Consider the following 24,268-nt stretch of genomic DNA (forward strand, 5'->3'; position numbering starts at 1 on the left):
TTCAAAGTTAGCCATAGCAAGCTCATTCACTGCCCACTAAAACCCTTTGTTTCATTCTCCCTTTGCACCCAAGACAATGCTGCTCTCTGCCTGGAAAGATCTCCCTTAGCAATTGGGTCCTCACTCCCCATCTAAGACACTCCTGGAGTATAACTTCTCAGGAAGACTTCTTACTGCTTTGCTATTTTGGCATATAAGTCTGTGTATCCCAGACTTACATAGCGTCATCTGCATAAAATTCTGATGTAGTGCTTAGAATATGATAATGTATTGTTCTTTTCATTTGTTTGTACTTAGTAGATGCTTAACGTATATATAGTGGTCACATAAAGAATGAAAGGCCAGAATAATATGGAATACACAAATCACTACCGTATTTCAATGAGGAAGTCAAGTTTTATAGGACTTCAAAATGTCTTTGAAGTTCTCCAAATTCGGTGTGAAAAAGCACAATCATGTAATTTTGGAATGTTTTTTTATATCAACGCAGATTTTTTTTTGGTCCTTTTGTGAGCAAGAATATCATTGAACAACTTTGGATGCCAGCAGCTCTTCATATGTTTACATACACTCAAGCTTACAACAATCCCAATGCTATAATGTTATCTTTATTTCATAAGTGAGAAAACTGAGACTGACAAAATTAAACATTGGGCTGGATTCAAATATAAGGCTTATGGAGCCTGAAGCTTTTGCTTATTTTATGGCTACTGTCCCATCTCACAAGAATACCTGGGTTTTGCTAAACATATGATATTCTACATTTAATCCCAATGCAAACATTTTTTAGTTCAAGTAGCTAAAGTTTATTAGCTTTGCTTATTTACGTTAGCATATTCTCTCAAGGAAGATGAGAGAATTTGCTTGTGCATAGCAGGAAAAAATAAATATATTTGCAAAGAATAAGAAAAGCGAATAAAATGAATGTTTTTCTGGGTGCCTGGGTGTCTCAGTTGGGCATTCAACTCAATTTCAGCTTGTGTCATTGTCTCTGGGTCCAGGGAGCCAGTCCTGTGTTGGACTCCATGCTTGGCATAGAGTGGCTTGGGATTCTCTCTTTCCCTCTACCCTACCCTTCTCTTTCTCTCCAATGTATTTAAAAAAAAAAAATGTTTCTCTGAATCAGAAATTCTCTAAACCAATTCTTTAATTTGCTACCAAGTGGTTATATAACTGTGGGAAAGTCACTTAATCCTTAGGCCACAATTTTTTCTTGTTTTCAAAAGGATAAGGATAGGGACGTCTGGGTAGCTCAGAGGTCTAGTGCCTGCCTTCGGCTCAGGGCTTGATCCTGAGTTCAGGGATCGAGTCCCACATGGGGCTCCCTGCATGGAGCCTGCTTCTCCCTCTGCCTGTGTCTCTGCCTCTCTCTGTGTGTGTCTCTCCTGAATAAATAAATAAAATCTTTTTTTTTAAAGGATAAGGATAAATAAAAGATATCACAGTGTTTTATTGCACTGAGGGTCCATCAACTCTGATTTGTCATTCAGTGTCTTCTACCTTGTAAATATTAAAGTTATTACATGATTATGTATATTTTTGCAGAGTTATTAAATTGCCACTTACTGTCTACATTATAGCATCCTAAAATGTCTTTTGCTTTCCCAACAGAGAAATAAAACATAATTTATATGTTGTAACTTAATTTATGTGATCATTTGGGACATATTTCAAAGTGCTAAGATAAATGACCATCCAATTAAATTTTTTTCCATATTCTACATAAAAAGAAATGTCATTTTTAAAGAAAAAAGTCTTTAACCACAAGTTGAATTTCTTAACTGAAAAATAATTTTATTTTGTGCATGCATCAGACGGACCAGCAAGATGTATTTAATTGTTTGATCCTAGATCAGTTCAGTAACTAGAAGTTGGTGTTTGTTGGGAAAAAAAAATAATAAATATACACAAAATAAAAATTTGAATGAAATGATTACTTGCATTTAAAGTTGGTGCACTATATTTTATAATTTCACTAATATTTAAGACTTGTGAAATAAACAAGATATAAAATAGTGTACATTTAAATATAACTAGAAGCACCTATTCAATATTATTTTTTTGCGCCTATATATAATTTTAACCAAATCTAGATAACTATATTGTCTTTTTTTATGCCTCATTAAAAGATAATTACATTCTTTTGCCTTTAGACCATAACTTGCACACACAGGGAAGATGTTTTCACTTTCTTATTAATGTTTTAATAATATGACAGCAGCAAACTGTCATGCATTTATCTGTGTTTGTAAAAAATAACTGAAATTTTGTTTCAAAGAGTATGTGTGTGCATATACATATATGTATGTATGTGTAAAACTTGCTACACAGAAGGAACTGCTTATTTGACCTTTGTGATACTTGACTCCTCAAATATTTCTCTCAGCATATCCCATATCTGGCTGATATTGTAAACATTCATCCATTTGTACATAAGTGAATCTGTCATTCATTGTCTGAGGTTCTGTTTTATGGGATTTCAGACCATCAAAGCACAGCAATGAACAGTAGGGTGAACCACAAATGAGATTAAACTATGAACAAGGTCTTACGAGTCAATTGGGGCAGTTGCTTTCCTGCTTTTCACAATCATGTTAAAGCCATTTAAAGCTCTGTTGTCACAGGAAAGGTAAAAAGGTTTTATTAAGAAGCAGAACTTATAAAGAAATACTAGAATACTTCTTGGAATTCTTTGTTTTGCTAAAACAAATCATTTTTAACCATTACATGTTAGCATTTACCTTAAAATTTCATCTTGAGAGGGATCCCTGGGTGGCGCAGCGGTTTAGCACCTGCCTTTGGCCCAGGGCGCGATCCTGGAGACCCGGGATCGAATCCCACGTCGGGCTCCCGGTGCATGGAGCCTGCTTCTCCCTCTGCCTATGTCTCTGCCTCTCTCTCTCTCTCTGTGTGACTATCATAAATAAATTATTATTTTTTTAATTTCATCTTGAGTATCAGGTATGAGAAATAGGGTAAACAGGTCCACATTGGCTACATCTTTCTAAAGGAAAATGCAGCTTCCACATGAGACATCATAAATTTCTTTTCTTTCATAATTATCTTGATGGGTACTTATTAGAGTATTTTTTCCCAGGGAAGGATCAAGTAGCAGTTCTTCACCATAAGAAGCAAGTGGTTACAGTTATTATGATGAGTGGATAAGGAAGAGTGACACCTGAGAAGACTGATCACAGAGAGGCTTGGAGATTGTTAATATAAAATGGAATCCTTAGGCCAGCAAGAAATGATATTACTCTATGTATTACAATAAAAATAGAGAATGTATCTTCAAAATCAATTGACTAAAAGTGAGACCAGGTCCTCAAGAGGAAATACTTAGCAGTGCCATAGCAGGGCTGTAATGGCAGACCTTCTCCAAATGATCATATAGGCATTTATTTAACCATATGGTATGGAAAGAGAAATACCTAGATATTTGTTTTGCATTTAAAACATAGATTTTAAAAATTGTGGTAAAATACACATAATATAAAATGTACCATTTTCACCATTTGTAGGCTTACAGTTCAGTGGCAATAACTACCTTCAACAATCATCATCATCCATCTCCAGAACTTTTTCATCTTTCCAAGCTGAAAATCTGTACGCATTAAATACTAATTTCTCATTATCCCCTCTCCCTGTCCCCTGGCCACCACAATAACACTTTATGTCTCTATGACTCTTGACTACTCTGGATACCTCATATAAGTGAAATCATACATCATTTGTCCTTTGGTGTCTGGCTGATTTCACTTTGTATGGTATCTTCAAGATTCACCCATGTTGCAGCATGTGTCAGAATTTAATTCCCCTTTAACGATGAATAATAGTTTATCGTTAGTGTATGCCAGAGAACTAAAGAAAATTAGGACATACCCTTGGCATGGTACTGGTATTTGTCCCTGTGATAAAATGTGACTATGTGGTGAAAACCAAGTACCATCAGTAATTCATGAGAAGATGGAAGTAGTACCATCATGTTTAAACATGAATAGTCCAAAGGGCACACATAAACTGCATGATAAATCATCCCAAACTTTGATGTCAACACCACTCTTGCAACTCTGCTTAATCCTATGATTGGATGGAGTTGTTATATATGAGTAAACTAGCAAACTTGGGAAAGTAAAAAATAGACTCTAAATTGCACTAAAATTATATTCAGAGGTGTTCCTAAAAGATAGCGGTGAATAGAAATCCTACCTAAAGGCCGACCATCAAGTCGTATACCTGGGTATCTTCTCCTTGAAAAGGCAGTGGCCTGAGGTATGACTATATGCCAATTCATAGGCAATGATAAATACTTGCCTGGTTACTGAGGACCCTAGAAGGGCAAAAGCTGGAAGGTCAGAGAAAAAGGAATCTAGAGGAGGAGGCATGTGGATAACCTACAGAAAGGGGTATGTCTTATTTGAAAACACCAATGACAGAAGCACCAGAGAAGAACAAATAACTTAAGGAGTTGACGTTTACTAGAATTTGTCTTTGGTCACCCAATGCCAGCATAAGGTTAGTATGGAGAGAGTAGCTGTGGTGTTAGAGTTGGAGGCATTCATGACTCTAACAACATACGTATCAGCAGAGGCTGATTAAAGTATTTTCCCAAATTGATGTTTAAACTGGCAGCAGTGCAGACATATATTAAGCCCTGATAGGGTACCATTCCTCTAGGAGACTAGCTAGCTACTTGGTCGCACATTGATTATACTGACTCTGTATGCCCAGGAGGAGGCAGCAATTTGTCTTGATGGTACTCAATACATCTTCCAGGTATGAGCTTTCTTTCCTGTCTTCAGGGCCTCCACTATTACCATTATCCGAGGACTTACAGGGTATTTGAACCACTAATACTGAATCTGATGGGACACTATATTTGACCAAATGACCATTTTACAGTAAAGGAGGTATACCAGGTGATACATAATCTTGGGATCTACTGATCATATCATTTACTGTACTACCCAGAAATGTGCAAACTGAGCGAATGATAAATGGCATTTTAAAGGAATAGCTGAGGCACCAACTTGATGGTATTGTGTAAATATAGAGTGCTGTGCTTTAAAACAAATTAAATTGATAACCATTATATAAAGATGGGTTCCCAAAAGGGAATATATAGATCCAGGAAGCAAGAGGTAGGTAAAGGTTGGACCAGACTTACTACTATTCTTTGTACTCCCTTGGGAAAATCATGCTTCTTGTCTCTACAGCTCTAGGTTCTGCAGATGTACATATCCAGGTTTCCAGGAGGTAAGCTTCCATCTGGGGACTCCAGCCACCATTTTGTCATTTTGCACAAAATTTTTTTTTTTTTTTTTTTTTTTTTTTTTTTTTTTTTTTTGTCAAGAGACCAGCTTGGCAGGGGTAACTGATCTGGATCATCAGGATAAATGAGGTCTCCTATTACACACTGAGGGAAGAATGTAATATCTTTGGCACTCAGGTGATTACTGGGACATCTCTTTGTCTTCCCTGGTTAATTTTGATGGTAAGTCAACAAATGTATTAGCTATGTTTTTGTTGTTTTCTTTGTTTTGTCTTGTTTTGTTTGAGACAGAGAGAGTTGGAGCAGGCGGGAGCAGGGTCTACAAGGGGCAGAGGGAGAGAGAGAGAATCCCAAGCAGGCTCTGTGCCTTATGCAGGATTTGATCTCACAATATTGAGACCATGACCTGAGCTGAAATCAAGAGTTGGACACATAACTCATTGAGGCACCCAGCTGCCCCCTCAGCTATGATTAAAAAGGAGACAATGAGCTTTGTTGAAACCAGGCTAGGACGAGAGTCTAGGTCACCATGCTGGATAAGCCACTTAGTTCATTTGGGTGTTTGTTAAATGTGAGAGAAACATAGAATGATTACAAATGGTTAACAGGAAGAAAAATGATAGGTTTCAAATGTAGTCCTAAGACCAACTACAAAAGTAGGGGTTGTGGTTACTTTTATTTATCAATAGATAAATTGAGTTTCCCTAAGAAAATAGAAGAAACTTGGTGGAGCTGTCCCCAAATGGGATAAACATATCATAAAAGTTGATCCAATTGGTGCTGGGATATACTCCATTCAAGCTGCTGTGCACTGACCAGATCCCCGTTCAGCAGAAGTAAACATTCCCTATCTATTGGGAGTACTGTCTGTTGACTTATCAATGAATTTATTCCTAGATATGTTCCTCAGCTGAGGGTAGATATCTTGCCCAAAATAATAGCTTCTGCTTAGGGGCAGCCTGCATTAGGTGGCTTGTCCTTCTATAGCACAAAATCCAATCCTCTTGTTTCGATCTAGAACTTCTCTAAAAGGCTATCTCAATTCATAGTTTTCCCAGAGGATTAGCTCAGGCTTTGGCTGCAGGTGCTATTTTACTTTAACTTCTATCCAATTCTACTTCTCTTTCCTAGGTAGGTTTTTCTTGTTTGCTTGTTTTTTGTTTTGTTGTTTGTTTTCATTTGTTTTGCTTTGTTGTTGTTTTCTTTTTTTTTTTTTTAAGATTGTATTTATTTATTCATGAAAGACACACAGAGAGAGGCAGAGACATAGGCAGAGGGAGAAGCAGGCTCCTCGAAGGGACCCCAGGATCATGCCCTGAGCCGCTGAGCTACCCAGGCATCCCCATTGTTTTCCCTATAAATACTGTCCCAGTAAAATTTCTGTTTGCAATTTCTTGGGGAATTTGTCTCAAGACATCTACTGCTGAATGACAATGTTTAGTGAAGAAGACAGACAAGCAAAGACTTCACCAAAATATAATGTGGAAAAATACAGTGTAAGGAGCTCTAGAATAATGATCTGAGCATATCACTAGAGGCCCAAAGAGTCTGGGGAGCAAGTACATTACCTCTGCCTGGGAATTGGGGAGGGAGGTCATTAAATGTTATACACTAGGTATCACTAATTTAGCTTCTATCTATAAAATAGATGTCCATAGCCAGAGGTCTAAGAGTCCTATTCTGTGGGCTCCAAACCTAGAGGCACACATTACCGGCTTGCCTTTCTGGGGGGAGATTTACATATACATTTAGTTAAGCCTCTTCCTCTGATACACATCGTCACCAAGACTGAAGATCCAAATGTCTCTGCCTTTAATGATTCTGGGTATTTAAAGCATTGGCATGGTCCAATCTGGGTTTCTTTGGAACTAAAATAAAAATGGGAATACTGTGGTTTTTGTCACTTGGTTTTGCAATGCAGAACCGCTCTTCCTCCACCACACATTTCGGACAGCAGTTTGGGCAGTAATTTTTTTTTTTTTTTTTTTTTAGAGAAGAAAAACCTAAACTTTAGATTTATATTCCCATTATAATGCTAAACACACCTCTGCATTTACACTTTTAAGTTATTATTACAGTGCTTCTTTCTCATAGCTTAACTCTGGGGAAAAGATAAATGTATGTGATTTTGGATATGTCTAATTTGCATATCAATCTTAAATAATGGATGGAAGGGCAGCTAGAAAACCCTGCAATATTCCTCTAAGATTTCAGAGATATCATTAACTCTGACCCTAAGGTTCAGGACATATTTCTTTGAATTAGTAGCTGATGTGGAATAGAAACACAGAAATTGAATTTGAAGAGATCAAAAAATTTTGTGGAAGTGAATAATATAGATGTGTTTTGCTCAATAATAAAACCACTAGCTACATGGTGACTTAATTTAAAATAGGTAAAATTAATTACATTAAAAAATTCAGTTCCCTAGTCACACTAGCCACCTCACAAATGTAATTCAGGCAGCAACAGACCATCCTTATTACAGTGTCTGATAACAATGGGGCCTAATAAATAATTGTTCATGTATGTATTGACTAAACTTCTACTTCCCACTGCCTGATACCACATGTAGTTTACCTCATCCACTTGTTCTTCTTTTCCCATTTTCTAGAAAACGGTGGAAATACCCCCATTGAGTCTTCTTCTTAGATCTTTGAGAATCTTAATTTCTCAATTTCTCAAAATCTCAATTTTTGAGAAATCTCAATTTCTTTGAATCACATTATTAATAGTAGCAGACTCTGAGTCCCTGTGCACCAGGAGGTTTTGTCAATAAGTGGATCAGGCCAGGTGGAAATTTAAAAATGGAAGAGAACATGTCCTGTGTGATGCAACAACCACCACTTAGTTTCATATTTCCCCCTGAAGTAATGCAAATTCTCTGTGGTGACACTACTGACTTTAATTTTTGTTTTTGTTATCACTATTAGTTCAGATCAATGACATAGTGTCAAACTTCTTCACTTTGTAAACCTTTTCATTTGGGTGGCTTCCGGGATTCGACAACCAAAGAGTAAACCAAAGAGACTTTCAAAAAAATAAACTAGTTTCATTGTCTCTTATCTAAAATATAGTTACATGAGGGATATTATTTCACAGAAATATCTTGTTTAAGGTAAATGATTCCTTTTATTGCTACTATATGGTTCCATCGAGCACTACTGATTATTTCAAATTTAATTTTAGGGAATGTATACCTTTCCTAATGATATGTATAATTTTATCCAGATCAAAGTTCCCTTTACTTAGACTCTCTTCACCTGTTCCCACTATTTGTCTGTATAGAATCAGTAACTCCCTATGGACTGACTGACACTAGCTTTATTACAGATAAGTTTATTCTATGACTATGGAAATTTAAAAAGAAAGGGCATGGAGACATTGCATAAATTGAGGAAGCAAAATAGAATTACATGTTTAAATGTTTCTTTAGTAATTTCACTTCTAGTCAACAAAATTGGGAGACATTAAGTACCTACATATTTTAGGTGACTTTCAAGTGGAAGGGCTAGTCCAAATGAAATCAATGTTTGTAATTTTTGAAGCACTTTGATAGTACTAATGGACAAAATATTCCTATATGACATTTTTATAAATAACTCAAGGTGTATACATTAATTAATATACCAATTAATTCCAGTACATAGACTAATACTGTTCTTTTCATGTGCTAATGTTCTATGATCATTGTGATTGAAACATAAAGGATATGGGTGCCTGCGTGGCTCAGTGGTAGAGCGTCTGCCCTTGGTTCAGGTCGAGATCCCAGCGTCCTGGGGTTGAGTTCCGCATCAGGTCCCCTGCATGGAACCTGATTCTCCCTCTGCCTGTGTCTCTGCCTACCTCTCTGTGTCTCTCATAAATAAATGAATAAAATCTTTATATATATAAAAAGAAACATATAAAGGATAGAAGCGTTGAATTATGTAAAATATGCACACTTAATTTATAATTAAGAATGTAACAACATGAAACTGAAAAATGGCTGTTGCTATTGGAGCAGTGCTTAGTATCATATATATAATACTATATATGTATAAGATTCATGGGAATGTTGTTAATTATAACTTCATAATTGAATTTTATTAATCTTTGTGTGTTTTTCATATTTTCTTGAACTGTCTGATACTATATATGATGCCAGTACAGATTACTAATCAGCTGAAAATAGTCAACTATTACTTCTATGTAAGTTTGTATGGTGGCAAATGACTCACTGTATTGACTTATTTCACTGAATTAAGCTACCTAACAAACATAACCTTCTATAGGTATTTAATTAGATCTAATGCACACTGTAGCTATTAGGAAAATTAAGCAAAAATAATTCCCTTTTCTTTTGGGATACAAAGACTTGTTCAGATTCACATTTCACTTCTAAAATTGGTGTGCTTAAATTCCTTCTGTGTTGCTCTATTTTGTTCAATAGAAACCTATATGCAAAAACAACAACAAAAAAACAAAAACAACAACAACAAAAAAACAAAAAAAAACAAAAAAAAGAAACCTATATGCTTGAGCGGGCCAGTCATGTAGTATTGTGTATGCAATATCCTAAACCATATGAGAGTATAAATCTGGCTGTGGCTTTAATTATACTCTACCCTCTCTCCTGTTGTTAAGGCTTTTGTCTCTCTTTTTCCATGTTAGCAAACCACATCACACCAAGCCAGGTTGCCACTGGGACCATCAGAGCCATCCTTAGCTGTCACTGCGAACCCACTGACCAGATACCCTTTATTTAGCTACTAGGATTTATGGTAAGTTTTGAGATGTTTGTGTTACATTATTATAAATTCAGCAGCTTTATCAGAATCAGTTTCAAAAACAGAAAGCATGTCTGACCTCACTTAACAATGTTTCTGACACTGAAATGTGATAAACTGACAGCATAGGAAACAGAATTCTATTTTGGCGTTTGAGGAGAACACCATTTGGGGAAAAGACACTCTAGTTGCGTTTAACATTATTTACTTTCTTTTAACTTTGAACATTTTGAACGGTACATAACCTCATGAGAGAAAAGTAATCAAAAATCTAAGAAAAATTTGTATTTATTTCAAATTTTAAAGACTAGTGTAAAGAACTGAAGAGAAAAGAAACTCTAATTATTCCAGAATTATATTTGCAGTGCTGTATTCAATGCTTTTTAAAATAGCAGACAGACATCTGATTGAGAGGAAAATAAATTTTGCCTTGTAAACTTCAGCATTTGATGTCCAGTGAAAAGACAAAGTAGGTTAACAGCTCAGGCTTCTCCGAATGACTAATGACAATGTCAGATCTATTTTAGAAGGAGATATCATGGTTGCTAAAGTATCTTTAGGCTCATGAGTCCTTTTATTCAAAATATACAAAGGAAAGCAATGATCAAGGTCACCATTCACTGCGAACACTAAACAGTGTAATGACATGGACTATTGGAAACTTCAAACATTTTATCAAGCAGGAAAAATTGAATTACTAAGAACAAGAATACCGTGAAGCATCAAAAACTGAGAATAATTTTAAGATGCTAGACTAGCATATTTTGAACATCCAATTCTTCACCCTCTTGGCATGGCAGACCTTTGGGAGTGGTGGGTTAACCACAAATACACTGTGTGTTTGTCACTTGTAGAATTGGCTAGTGTTTGATATTGCTAAGTAACATCTTACCTGGTTAGACTCCTCAAAAGTGTGCCATCCCACAGGTTACCTGCTGTTTACACGATTTGTTCATTGGACAGTGAAGTCCCAGATTATTGAAGATAATGATCTAATTCACTGAAGAAGGGGAAATACAAACAAATTTAAGGAAAAGAACTCAAGTTATATTAACCAGCATAAGAACCAAATAAGGCAGAAGAGAAGCTTTACAAAGAGCTGATGAAGAGCAAAAGGGAGGGCATAACCTCCTATTGTATTGGCCCTTTTCAGGTGTAGATAACATTTCACATTAGCAAAATATTCCATATTACTCCACTTACCATTTTAACTGTTTTGCAGACTAAAAATTATGAGAAATTTGGCTTAAAAAGCCTACTGAAGAAAAAAAAAAGCTCTACTGAAATTTAATTACCTATTTTTTACATACATATTGTCTAAATAAGAAATCCAGAAATATTAAAGAATAGCCAGAAGTCCCTTCTTCCATTTCCATATTATCAGCTGTAGTATTTTTTATCTCACTTAATTACTTGGTATTTGTTTTTGTTAGAGATCTTTGTAATTTGTAGAATAAATCAATTACTATAAGGTTTCCTACTTTTTTAGTTTTACTGTGATTCAACTTTAGAATTTTTTTTTAATCATTTGATTTTATCTTATTTTTTCATCATTATGATGATGAAACCCCATCCCTTCTTTCCCCTATCCCCCTACCCAACTCCCTTCTGGTAAGCATCAATTTGTTTTGTCTAGTTAAGGGTCTATTTCTGGGGTTTGTCTCCTTTTTTTTTCCTTTGGCTCATTTGGTTTCTTAAATTCCACACATGAGTGAGATTATATGGTATTTGTTTCTCTGATTGACTTATTTCTCAACTTTATAATTTCTTTATGGAGAAATATTATATTCTTTTATTTGTTTTCATCTTCCCCATTATTCCGTCAAAAAGTTTTTATAATATCATCACGTAGTGTGTACCTTTGTGAAATCTAATGTGATATGTAGCTTACACTTATCCTGTTATGTTTTATTTTCTCTATTTTAATCTCTGTATTTCATACTTACACTTTTAGGTAAATTTACAATGGATATAGGCTCAGATTTCATATTTGTCAATGGATATATTTGACCCAGTAAGAGACAGAGAAAATTAACATATACACATAGCTGAAAATATGCACTACTATTGTCTCTATTTCTTTGTAACACAGCAAAACTTTAAAAGTTTTGCAAACATGGGGCACCTGGGAGACTCAATCAGTTAAATGTCTGACTCTTGATTTTAGCTAAGGTCATGATCTCAAGGTCATGATTTCAGGGTCCTGTTACCTGGCCTGTATTGTTATTTATGAGAAATCAATGGTCATTATAATTATGGTTCCCCGGTATAAAGGTCATTTTTCTCTGGCTAATTTCAAGACATTTTATTTATCTTTTGTTTCCAGTGTTTTGTGGGCATGGTTTTCTTCACATTTATCTTTCTTGAGTCTAGTGGGCTAATTGAATATACAGATTTAAGTCTTTCATAAAATTGTGAAAATTTGGGGCCATCAGTTCTGACATTCTCTCTCCTTTCTCTCTGTAGAATTCTACACATATTTTGGACTTTTTAATATCACTCAAGAAATTGCTATGTTTTTTTTTTCCCCTTTTCTAAAACAATCTGTTTTCACATAGGATAATCTCTATTGAACTGTTTGAAAATTTGATGATGCTTTATATGAACATCCTTCTGATATTTAAGCTGTCTAGAAATGTTTAAATTCTAGATATTATATTATTCAGTTCTACAATTTCCATCTTGTTCTTTTTTCAGAGGGAGAAAAGAGAGCACAGGCTCAAGCTGGGTGTAGAGGGTTGGGCAGAGGGAGAGGAAGAGAGAATCTTAAACAGGCTCCACAACCATTGTGAGCCCATAATGGGGCTCGGTCTCATGACCCAAGATCGTGACCTGAGCCAGATCAAGAGTTAGGCACATACCTATTGAGGCAGCCAGGTGCCCCATTATTATTTTTTCTTTTTTTAAAGATTTATTTATTTACTTGAGTGGGGAAGGGAAAAGGGAGAGGGTGAGAGAGAATTACTGAGCAGTCTCTCCAGTGATCACAGAGCCCTACACAGGGCTCGGTCTTAGGACCCTGAGATCATGACGTAAGGGGAAACCAGGTGTTGAACACTTAACCTACTGAGTCACTCAGGTACTTTATCATTTTTCATTTTCTTAAGTGTAGTTTCTCTGCTGATATTTTCTATCTTCTTGTTCCAAACAAGCAATTTTCCTTTATCTCATCAAGCATACTTATAGCAGCTATTTTAAATTCTTTCTCTGATAATTCTAAAATATCAGGATTGGTATCCATTGATTTTATTTTCTCTAAGAATGGGCTACATTTTCCTATTTCTTCATATATCAAGCAATTTTGGATTGTTCTTGTATGTTATGTTGTGTATACTTTAGATTCTACTCAGTTTCTTCCATGAGTGTTAGTATTATTGCTTCAACTGGCAATTAACTTGGTTGTATACAAACTAAAAATTCTGTCTTTTACAGGAGCTCACATCTTGGTCTGGTCCTTCTTTTCCCATCCTTTTCTTTCCCTTCCTTTTCTTTTCTTTTCATTACTTTTCTTCTCTCTTTTCTTTCTCTTTATCTGGGTTGTTTATAGTCTGTCCATGTGTGGTAGCAATGGGGCCAGCCAAAGATTTGCACATGTACATAGAAATTTGGCTTCTGTCTCTGTTCTCCATTTTCTACAATTATCTTCTACTATTTTCATCTCATTCTATCATTTTAGTGGCTATAGGTGCCCTGATCACTGGCCTCTTGCATTTCAAAGTCAAAAGGCTGTGAGCCATCAAAGTTTTGGCCAGCCAAAAAATCCCCAAAAGACAACAAAACAAAACAAAACAAAACAAAACAAAACAGGACAGAACAACAAAAATGGATGACTGCAGCATTCCCACAGGCATAGCAAATAAAAAAGGGAGGACGTGGTGGTGGTGGTGGAGTATATCACATGCGCGTCTCTTCATCCAAGTTTCTACCTCCTTCTAGAATCTTCTACCTTTATTCACTTTCTAGATCCTTTAGGTAGCTTGTTGTGTATTGTACAGAGTTCATGGTTCTAATCTGCAAGAATGTTGGCCTGTTAGAAACTTAGGTGGTTATACTGGAAGTGGAAACTGGAGTAGATTATATATTTGTGCATAGAAGGGGAAATAAAACCTGAATATTGGTGTACATTGGTGATACTGTCTTCCAAAACTTCCTTCAGTGTACCCCAAACTCTTCTGATAGAAGTATTAGAGTTGAAGTCCCTGTTTAAGATAAATTGCATAGTATAATAGTTTTTCCCACTTAACCAACATTTGGTGAAGTGCACAGAAATAGATATTAAATAAACCCTTGTTACATTAGCACTCTATAAAGACTGAATAAAACATAATAACTTTCATCTAAAACCTGACATATTTCTTGAATTTGCTAACTGAATTCACTAAGTATAAGTATCTAAAATATTAGATCAATATCACATTTTAATATGGCAATTAACGTACTAAAATGTGAGATAATTTTAATATATAATTGCTTGAGAGCTCATCTTGACATCTTTTACTACAGATTTAGAACTGAAAAAATATGAATAGATTCCTTCTGGTAGTAAGCCAGAAGCTCCAAGGAAGCGTGCCACCTTCTTAGAAAGAAATAAGATAAGAATGGTTTACTGAGGACACACTAATTCTCAGATATAAGGAATGTTATATAAATATATATAGATAGATACAAATATAACTGTGGATAACCACAATTCTATTTTGCTTTTCATATATATATATATTTTTTGTGAAAATTAAATTTGTCATGAAGTAGCATTCCATGAAATGATATAAGAAGGGTATTAAATTGTTATTAAATATGAAATATATATGATAAAACAAATGCTTTGAGAATGTCCTTCATTTGCCTCATCTAACTGCATGTACAAACAACTGAATACCTTTAATCTTAAATCCAATTCACTAATAACAACTAAAACAAATCAAACTGGAAGACAAAACACAGTGACATATTACCAATATAGAATTATTGAATCTAAGTTAGGTTTTTAATATTATAAACATACTCATGTGGCAAAGAACATTTTATTATAGAGATCAAATATGCATTTTAAAAATCAATCTAAACTTTGTTATTTTTTAGACACATTTTGTTTTTCCCCCCAAATTTCTCAAGGTCATGCATATTAATTAATTGCTTTGAGGTATAATTTTATTGTAGCTATAAACTATTCACAAAAAAGTTTTATAGTAAAGAGTCATGAGCCTAAGAACTAAGTGTAGCTATAAAGTAATATCTTAACACTTGGACTTTTACATCCCTAATACATTATTTCTAAAAGTGACTTAATAAATCTGACAGTCTTTATTTTTTTTTTTAATTTTTTTTTTGTCTACGATAGACAGAGAGAGAGAGAGAGAGGCAGAGACACAGGCAGAGGGAGAAGCAGGCTCCATGCACCTGGAGCCTGACGTGGGACTCGATCCCGGGTCTCCAGGATCGCTCCCTGGGCCAGAGGCAGGCGCCAAACCGCTGTGCCACCCAGGGATCCCAACAGTCTTTATTTCTGTTACTTGGTCTCAATTTATACCTTTTAGTTCATGGAGTATTAAATAAGTTGGTCATCCTAAGAAATTTGTGAGACCCACCAAAGACAACTAGAACACTGTAGAGCTAATAGTCACACATGTATACATATACACAGGGTGGTAGAAAAATCCTCACTTCTTGTGTTCAAAAAAAAAAAAAAAGAAAAGAAAAGAAAAAAAAAAAGAAAAAGTAATGGCAGCCCAGGCCACACCACAAAATTGCTTCTAATGCTCATATCCTAACAGTCTTCAAGCCATTTGGAACAAAAACAAAAACAAAAAAAATCCCAAACAAAACAAAACAAAAACAACAAAAAAACATTTGGAACTAAAATCTGGACTTCTGCTCTTTTCTTCATCATTGTGGTTGGCAAAGTAATTTCTGTGTCCTAACTCTCAGAACCTTTGATATATTATCTCATGGCAAATGGAATTTTTCATATGTGATTAATGGCTTTGAAATAGGGAGATTATTTTGTATTATCTGAGTAGACCCAATGTAACCACAAAAGTCTTTATAAGAGGAAGGCAGGAAAACTCAAAGTAAGAAGTAGAAGATGATGGGACAAAAAATTGGAATGATATAAAAAAGGGGCCATGATCCAAGAAATGCAGGCAGCCTCTATAAGCCAGAAAAGGCAAGAAAATCATTTTTCCTTTAAACCTTTAGAAGTAATGCTGCCCCTACAACACCTTGAGTATAGACTTTTCTCAACAACATGGATGCATCTTAAAAACAGCAAATTAAGCAAAAGATGTTAGGTCAAAGCAGGTAAATAATATATGATTTTATTTATTCAAAACAACTTTAGAAACAGAGAAAAAATATTGTACAGTGATAGAGGTAGGGATAGTGATTTCCTAGTGAGTTGTTAGTGACTGGAAATACCATAAGGAAAATTCTTGAGTGCTGAAGATATTCAAGTTCATAATTCTGGTGGCAGTAACATAGGTTGGTTCAATTTGTGAAACTTTAACAAGCTGCAAACATATGATTCCTATATTTTCCTGTATATGTCATATTTTAGTGAGTTTACTTAGAAAAAATATATCAGACTACTTATGCAAAAAAACATTTCATAATCCACAATTCAAAGAGTTGAATAATGGAGCACAGGCGTGGCTCAGTAGGTTAAGTGTCTGCCTTTGGCTCAGGTCATGATCCCAGGGTCCTGGGATCCTGCTCCACATTGAGGAACGTGCTTCTCCCTCCCCTTTGTGCCCCGCCCCCTTGCTTGTGCTTGTTCTCTCTCTCTTTCAAATAAATAAATAAAATCTTTTTAAAAAACGGAAGGAGAATTCAGTTAAAGTAGATTGTTACAGTTTTGGCACAGTGGTATGTAGCTGACCTGTTCCATAGCCCTGGGTTAACCTAAGCATTATGCTACTTGGTTCAGGTGCCCTGTTCTGATCCAATCAACTATAAGCTTGGAGAGTGGAGAAAGGACACAATGCACTCATGGAAGAGCTGTGGATGGGAAAATGTATCTTGAAAAGGAACTGCAGGATGTCTGATTGGAAATGTTTTTATGATGTTTCACTATGAGACCTTATATAATCACAATATACGAGGGCAATCTAATTTGATGATCTGAGCTGTTTGAAAGGAACTTTTTAAAGCTTCTGCAACCCTAATTAAGGTGATTTGGAAGCCATAACTTTAATGTTGATCATTAAGCATGACACTAGATGGTAAACAAGAGATGCTGAGAAGCCCACAAGTCCCTGCTGTTATTTCAAAAGCAATATATTTGAAATAAAGTCATTGGGACTGAGATTCTTCTGACAGAACAAAGTGATCTGGGAGATAGGTAATATTGCCTGTCAGAATAAATTGTCTTGTTTCCTCTGTTGTGCCTTAATTATTAATTAGGGATGAACATTTAATGTCCATTCTACATTTTCCTAGATCTCCGTAATCATGACACATAAAGTTCACTACAGAAAAATACAATTAATTCAAGAAATAAAGAAAGAGATCAATATCATTAAATCAAATATCATTAAATCCATTGCTCATAAAATCACCAAATTATGTCTTATTTACAAAAAAATGGCAGTTTTAATCAGTTGAACTGCAAATATTATGGCTTAAGATGGTAAACTGAAATTTTATTATTTTTAACAAATGGGACACAAAATTAAATTATTTTCATACTGTTTTACTTAAAGAATAGATTTTTGAAATTTCTAAAAATGACTGAAAGGTGTAATGGCTGTTTTTTTTTTTTTTTACCTTCAATATATTCTTACGAGTAAATCTAAGAGGAAGTGAATGGGTTCCTTTTTGTTTTTTATAATATATATTTATTTTATTTATTTTTTTTAAAAAGATTTGTTTATTTATTCATAGAGACACAGAGAGAGAGAGAGAGAGAGGCAGAGACACAGGCAGAGGGAGCAGCAGGCTCCATGCAGGAAGCCGGACGTGGGACTCGATCCCGGGTCTCCAGGATCACGCCCTGGGCTGCAGGTGGTGCTAAACCGCTGCGCCACCGGGACTGCCCATGATATATATTTATATATTTAGTTATTTTTGTTTTTTATAATATCTAAAAAGGAAAATCCATCCTTTCATAGGTATTCTAGAAAGCATTAATTTGAAAATTATGATTTTTGGTTGGAAGTTATTACATAACAACCAAATTCGATAACTTATATTGGAGAACAATTTGACCATGTGAATCTTTGGAGAAATGCATATTATGTAGGAATTGGACCAGAAGTTCATAAAATTGATGGCTTCAGGATCTTTGTGCATTATTTTAACAGTAGATCATGTTTGTCTATGAGTAATACATTTATTCATCTAATTGGTCAACAAATATGCACTAAAATTATATTATATCTGGGAAACCTGGGTGGCTGGTTGATTAATCAGCCAACTCCTGGATTCAGCTCAGGTTGAGCCCCACAACTGACTTCCCACTCAGCACAGAATCTGCTTAAGATTCTCTCTTCCTTTATCACTCTCCACTCCCTAAAATAAATAAATAAATATTAAAAAAATAAAAAGAAATTGTATTGCATCCATTTGTTATCCTAAACTTCATTAAATTACTCATTCATTGCCATCTAGAGCATGGTAAAATAACTATATTGAACCAGCTCTCCACTATAAATAGTTGTGTGTCTGATCAAAATATAAGAGACAACTACTTTCAAGTATTTTATTATAAGCATTAAGCAACAGACAGTGAAGAACTATAATCCTTGATGGAAAAAAAAAAAACATAAAATGTGAGTTCTATATTTATCCTAGCTCCTTGCCTTAGGTCATACTCTAGACTGGGGCCCATGCAAGTGGGGTGCAAGCAAGACAAAGCACTATGAGTAGAGAAGGTAGGAATCAGCATTCAGTGCTGCTTATGCAGCTTGAATTTATGGAGGGCCTAAAAGAAAGATCTGAGCAGAAAAGAGGACTCAACAATCTACAAGGCCCTGTTGCAAGGCTGATCTGTGCATATGCGGGGTGAATTTCCATAAAACTTAGTGGAGAGTAGCTGTGGTGGTGCCTAACACTGAAGAGAGGTATTACACATTAAGCAGATCTGAAGGTTGTTGGAATTGTGGCTCAACCAGGGTGGGCATATTCACTGGGGAATTTATTTAGTTCAGAAACCTGAATGGAAAGACAGGCCATAAGGGCTCTGCCCTCCAACATATGACATACCCTGAGTCTAAGGCAAAGTTAAAAATATATCAACTCAAAAAAAAAAAAAAATATATATATATATATATATCAACTCTATCAAACAATAAGTGTGAAAGGACAAGTATGATCTACCATTAGTTGTCTGCCAGAACAAAGCCATTGAATATAATTAAAAATCTCTTCAAGGTATCATGCAGATGTATAGAATAAAACAAAATTTATGTCATGTGAAGCAGAAGAAGGTGACATAAAAAAGGTTTTTTGTTTTGTATTGTTTTGTTTTTAAGATGATATATGTTGGGATCAGTGGTCAAGGGACTTTATTTTTTTTAATTTTTTTATAAATTTATTTTTTATTGGTGTTCAATTTGCCAACATATAGAATAACACCCAGTGCTCATCCCATCCAGTTCCCCCCGCAGTGCCCACCACCCAGTCACCCCCACACCCCACCCACCTCCCAGAGTTAGGAGTCTCTCATGTTTTGTCTCCCTTTCTGATATTTCCTGCTCATTTTTCTCCTTTCCCCTTTATTAGGTTAAGGACTTTAAAAGAGGTATTTTAAATATGTTCAAAGCTCTTAAGGAAAACATTGATATGGTATGTGGACAGATAACAAATTTCAGAAAAGAAAATGAAACAAATATAAATAAATAATAAAAAATTGAAATTAAGTAAAATATCTGAAAAGGAGTAGTTATTTAGATAGGTTTGATAGCTGCATCAGATTGAAGAAAAAGATCACTGAAGAATATCTTGCACTAATGTTTGAAAATCCAACAGCTGCACATTTTCAAAATTGGTGAAAAACATCAATGTGGTTTTCTGAAATGCAATTAAATCGAAGTAGGACACAAACAATAACCACACATCATAGATAACCTTAAAAGCCAAGGATAGAGAGAAAACTTAAAAGTAGTCAGAGGAAAAAAGTCACATTACATAGAGAAGGTATACAAATAAATGATGAATCGCCTCAGAAACGGAGGCCAAGAGACAAAGAAACAGAATCCTTAAAGTGATGAAAACAGTAACAAAAATCACTGCCAATCTAGAAATCAATATCCAGCAAGAATGTTATTTAAGAGCAGGAAAAACAAGCACATTTTCTGATAATCTTAATCCAAAGATGAATTTGTTGTCAGTAAAATTGCAAAAACAAACATACAAAAAAAAAAAAAAACCTCAAATGAACTCTTCAGTCTGAAGGAAATGTTGTTAATGTTCTTAAACTTATATGGAGTGGAACAATATTCATATTAAGTGTACAATGATAAGTTAAAGGTACATATTGTTATCCAGAATTAATCTGTGTAACCAATAGCATATGGTAGAGGAGATGTATGTCACTAACAAGAATGGATTATAAAACAGTGTAGATTATGTCTTTTCAAATCTCCCTCTCTCTTCCTTTGTCCCTTATGAGAGAGACCATCACAATTAGGCAGACTTTGGAAAGGCCTACATAAGAGACAGAGGTTTCTGACTAACAGAGATTTCTGATTAATGAGAAATCAGGCTTTGCTAGCAAAACAGTGTGTGAGCAGATTCTCCTGCTCATTTGAGCCCTGATATGATTTGTAGCCTCATCTGACAGCCCGACTGCAACGACATGAAGGACACTGAGCCAGCGGAATTCAGCTAAGCAACTTGTAGATTCCTGACCCTAAGAAATTCTGTGGGATAATGAAGGTTTGTTGTTTTTAAGTTGCTGGGTTTAAAATTATTTGCTGGGCAGTGACAGTAGCTAACATGACAATGCATTTCACAACAAATAAAATAGACAATTTCCTTGAAAGCTACGGGTTACCAAAGCTCACTCTTTGAGAAATAAACTGAATAAATCTATATCCATTAAAAAATGGAAACATCAAAAGCAAAACTAAAAAAAGTACTGTATTTTAAACTGAGCCAAAAGATCGTATTTATGGGCTGCTATTAAAGCAGTGTTAAAAGGGAACTAACTTCATAGCCTTCTACACTTATGTTGGAAAAGAATAAAGGTCTTGAATCAATGACTAATGCTTCCATTGTAAATGAAAAAAAGAACAACCCAAAACAAATTAAGTCTAAAATAAACAGAAGAAAGGAAACAATAACAAGCATAAGTCATCAGATAGAAATTTTTAAAAAATTAATGGGACCAGAAGTTGTTACTCGAGATCAATAAAATTGATAAGGTTCCTGTCTGATTGATTGAGGGAAAAGGATACAAATTTTAAATATCAGGAATGATAGGAGAAATGCCACTAAAGATCCTGCAGACATTAAAATGGGTAATTTATTAGTATAAGTAAAGTATTTTCTATGTGCTTATAAATATTTCACATTATTATAGAGTGTAAAGATCTAAGTAGGCACAGCCTACACTCACTCTATGTATGTATGCTGATACTGAATTATTGTTCTTCCTTAATAACTGGTTGTGGCTAGTCATTTGGATTATTTGAGTAATGTTTCTTATATGAAAAACAAGGCATTGATTCTTCACTTTTATTAATCATCGCAAATTATAGAAAATACAAAGAACATACTTTAATTCAACTGATAAAATATAAAAACATTTTACTATTACTGAACTAATTTTTTAAAGGTTTTATTTATTTATTCATGAAAGACACAGAGAGAGAGAGAGAGGCAGAGACATAGGAAGAGGGAGAAGCAGGCTCCATGCAGGGAGCCCAATGTGGGACTTGTGATCCAGGGACTCCATCTGGAGACTCCAGGACCATGCCCTGGGCCCAAGGCAGACTTTAAACCACTGAGCCACTCAGGCTCAGTGAACTACTGAACTGATTAATCAGGATAATTACAACAATAACAAAATATTAATATTACTGTACCATAAGGCTAAAAAATACTGGTTCATTTAGTTCAGTCTCTATAGAGCTTATCGTACTGCTGATATGATATGTAGGAGCTCAATAAACTTGTGTTGCATAAATAAAGAGGTTTAAATATTGCTCATCACCTGAATTTTTATTCAAAATATTTCTAACTTATTCAAAGGCAAATATTTCTCATGATGGTGTTCAGAGAACAGTGTTTAAGTTTCAGCAAAAAATGTAGAAAAATATTTGTGTACACTAAAATTATATGAGGCCATTCTCATTATTTTTATAAGCATGACAATGTAATTAGCTTTGTGTAAATCACATTTGTTTGGGACACACATTCTTTTTGCTTTCTAAGTATTCTTGAGTAATCCCAATATTTATGGCCAAATATATGAATAGTACTTTCATTCCTAGTTCCTTGACATGGAACCAAGTTTCAAATATTGATTTTCCAATGCCTGTGGAATAGTATACTCGCCATGCATCTAGATGATATACCTGGACACTTCTGTTTTATGGGTCAGCCAGCTTGATTTTCATGGGATAAAATCAATGGCTTTCAGCAATCGTAACGAATAGATGACAATTTGTTGACTTTAATTCTTTATCTTTTAGTGTACTCTTTGATGCAAAGGCATAATTGTCATTTACATCTTCATATTTCTCATCCAATCATTAGACATCCAATCCACTCTTTCCTTAGAGCACTATACTGCTAATCTCACTAGCATTTTGTATATTAATGTGTTATATTTTGTGGTTGGGAAATACCATTCAATCTGAAACTGACAGTAACACATCAGTGTCCAAGACAATGACTCATAATTACTTGCTGTTATATGACGAAAGAGACATTTCGGTTGTTTCAATGACCATTTTGTTTTATTCTTTGGTAGTATAAAAGTATTAATTCTTGTGAAGGGTAAGCTTATTGGAACATCAACATTGACTGGTTTATATTAAAATATATATGAATATTTTTGTGCCTTGAATGTTGGAGAGAGAAATCTGTGAAGTATCAATATAAAAAACATTGAACAACATAAACAGAATATCTGTAATCATTCTTAATTAGCTATTGAAGGTCTATCAAGTCAAAAGTTCTTATGAATGTTTTGAATTATCATAGTGCCATAAGCCTTGGAGATAAATCATTGCAGAGTTTTAGGCTTATAAGGCAGAGTCAAGTAACTATTTTGTTCTCTATCAGAAGATCTCTTTGGTTCTACAGAGAAGATGGATTATAAGAATGCAAGAAGTAAAGAAAGAAAATCAGTTCCACAGTTTTCCGAGTAGTCTACCAATTAGATATTGGTCAATTCTGGGCCAGGATAGTGGTATTAATGTGTGGTCCAAGAGCTTTTGAGCAAGATGAGACACTTCAGTGGATCTGCAAGGTCAAAACTATTTTTTTTTTTCATAATAGTGGTAGGATAGGATTTACCTTTTTCACTTTCATTATCTCAAAGTGTGCAGTAGAGTTTGCCAGAGGCTACATAACATGTGTGAGTGTAAGGGATTAAATATAGAAGCTAAAGCAAGAAAGCAGTTATCTTCTGTTAAATCAGGCCAAAGAAATAGATAAATATTTGAAACAGTACCACTCTCCTCACCTAGTTTTTGTTTTGGTAAAAGCAGTTATTTTCCATTAAGTATACTAACAAGAAATGTTGATACTTATAAATTAATAAATATGCATGTATATATAATTCATAGTTGTACAACCCAATATAGTAAGTGTCAATAGCTACAACCAAATAACCAAAAGCTATTTCGGGAGGATCTTCAATGATTTTTAAGAGTGTATAAGGGTCTTGTGACCAGAGTATTTGAGAACCAGTGGACTAAGATTCTGGTAGCTATAGCATTACCCTTCTAATTTTAAACTGTTAGGTTATTAGACTTTGTCTTATTTCCTGAGCTCTCTCAGCCTCTACATACAATTGCTCCATAATTTCTATTGATTCTAGTTCTAACTTCTTTTCATAAATACATAATTTTGCTATTTCCACTCCCAGGGAATGATTAAGTCAGATACTTTCTTTTGACACACTCTTTTTTTTTTTTTAAGATTTTATTTATTTATTCATGAGAGACCCAGAAAGAGAAGCAGAGAGACAGGCAGAAGGAGAAGCAGGCTCCATGCAGGGAGCCTGACATGGGACTCGATCCCAGGACCCCGGGATCAAGCCTTGAGCTAAAGGCAG

General features: G+C 34.8%; 1 long non-coding RNA gene across 1 annotated transcript in view; it reads left to right on the forward strand.

Moving 5' to 3' along the window:
• The first annotated feature begins 12,978 nt into the window (after positions 1–12,978).
• The window catches only part of LOC111095394, a 36,729-nt gene continuing 25,439 nt past the window's right edge, over positions 12,979–24,268 (forward strand). Inside the window, exon 1 of the long non-coding RNA XR_005356427.1 lies at positions 12,979–13,120. This is a non-coding gene — a long non-coding RNA (uncharacterized LOC111095394). The remainder of the gene's footprint in view (positions 13,121–24,268) is intronic.

Source organism: Canis lupus, chromosome 3 (assembly GCF_011100685.1).
Source record: "Canis lupus familiaris isolate Mischka breed German Shepherd chromosome 3, alternate assembly UU_Cfam_GSD_1.0, whole genome shotgun sequence".
Taxonomy (NCBI): domain Eukaryota; kingdom Metazoa; phylum Chordata; class Mammalia; order Carnivora; family Canidae; genus Canis; species Canis lupus.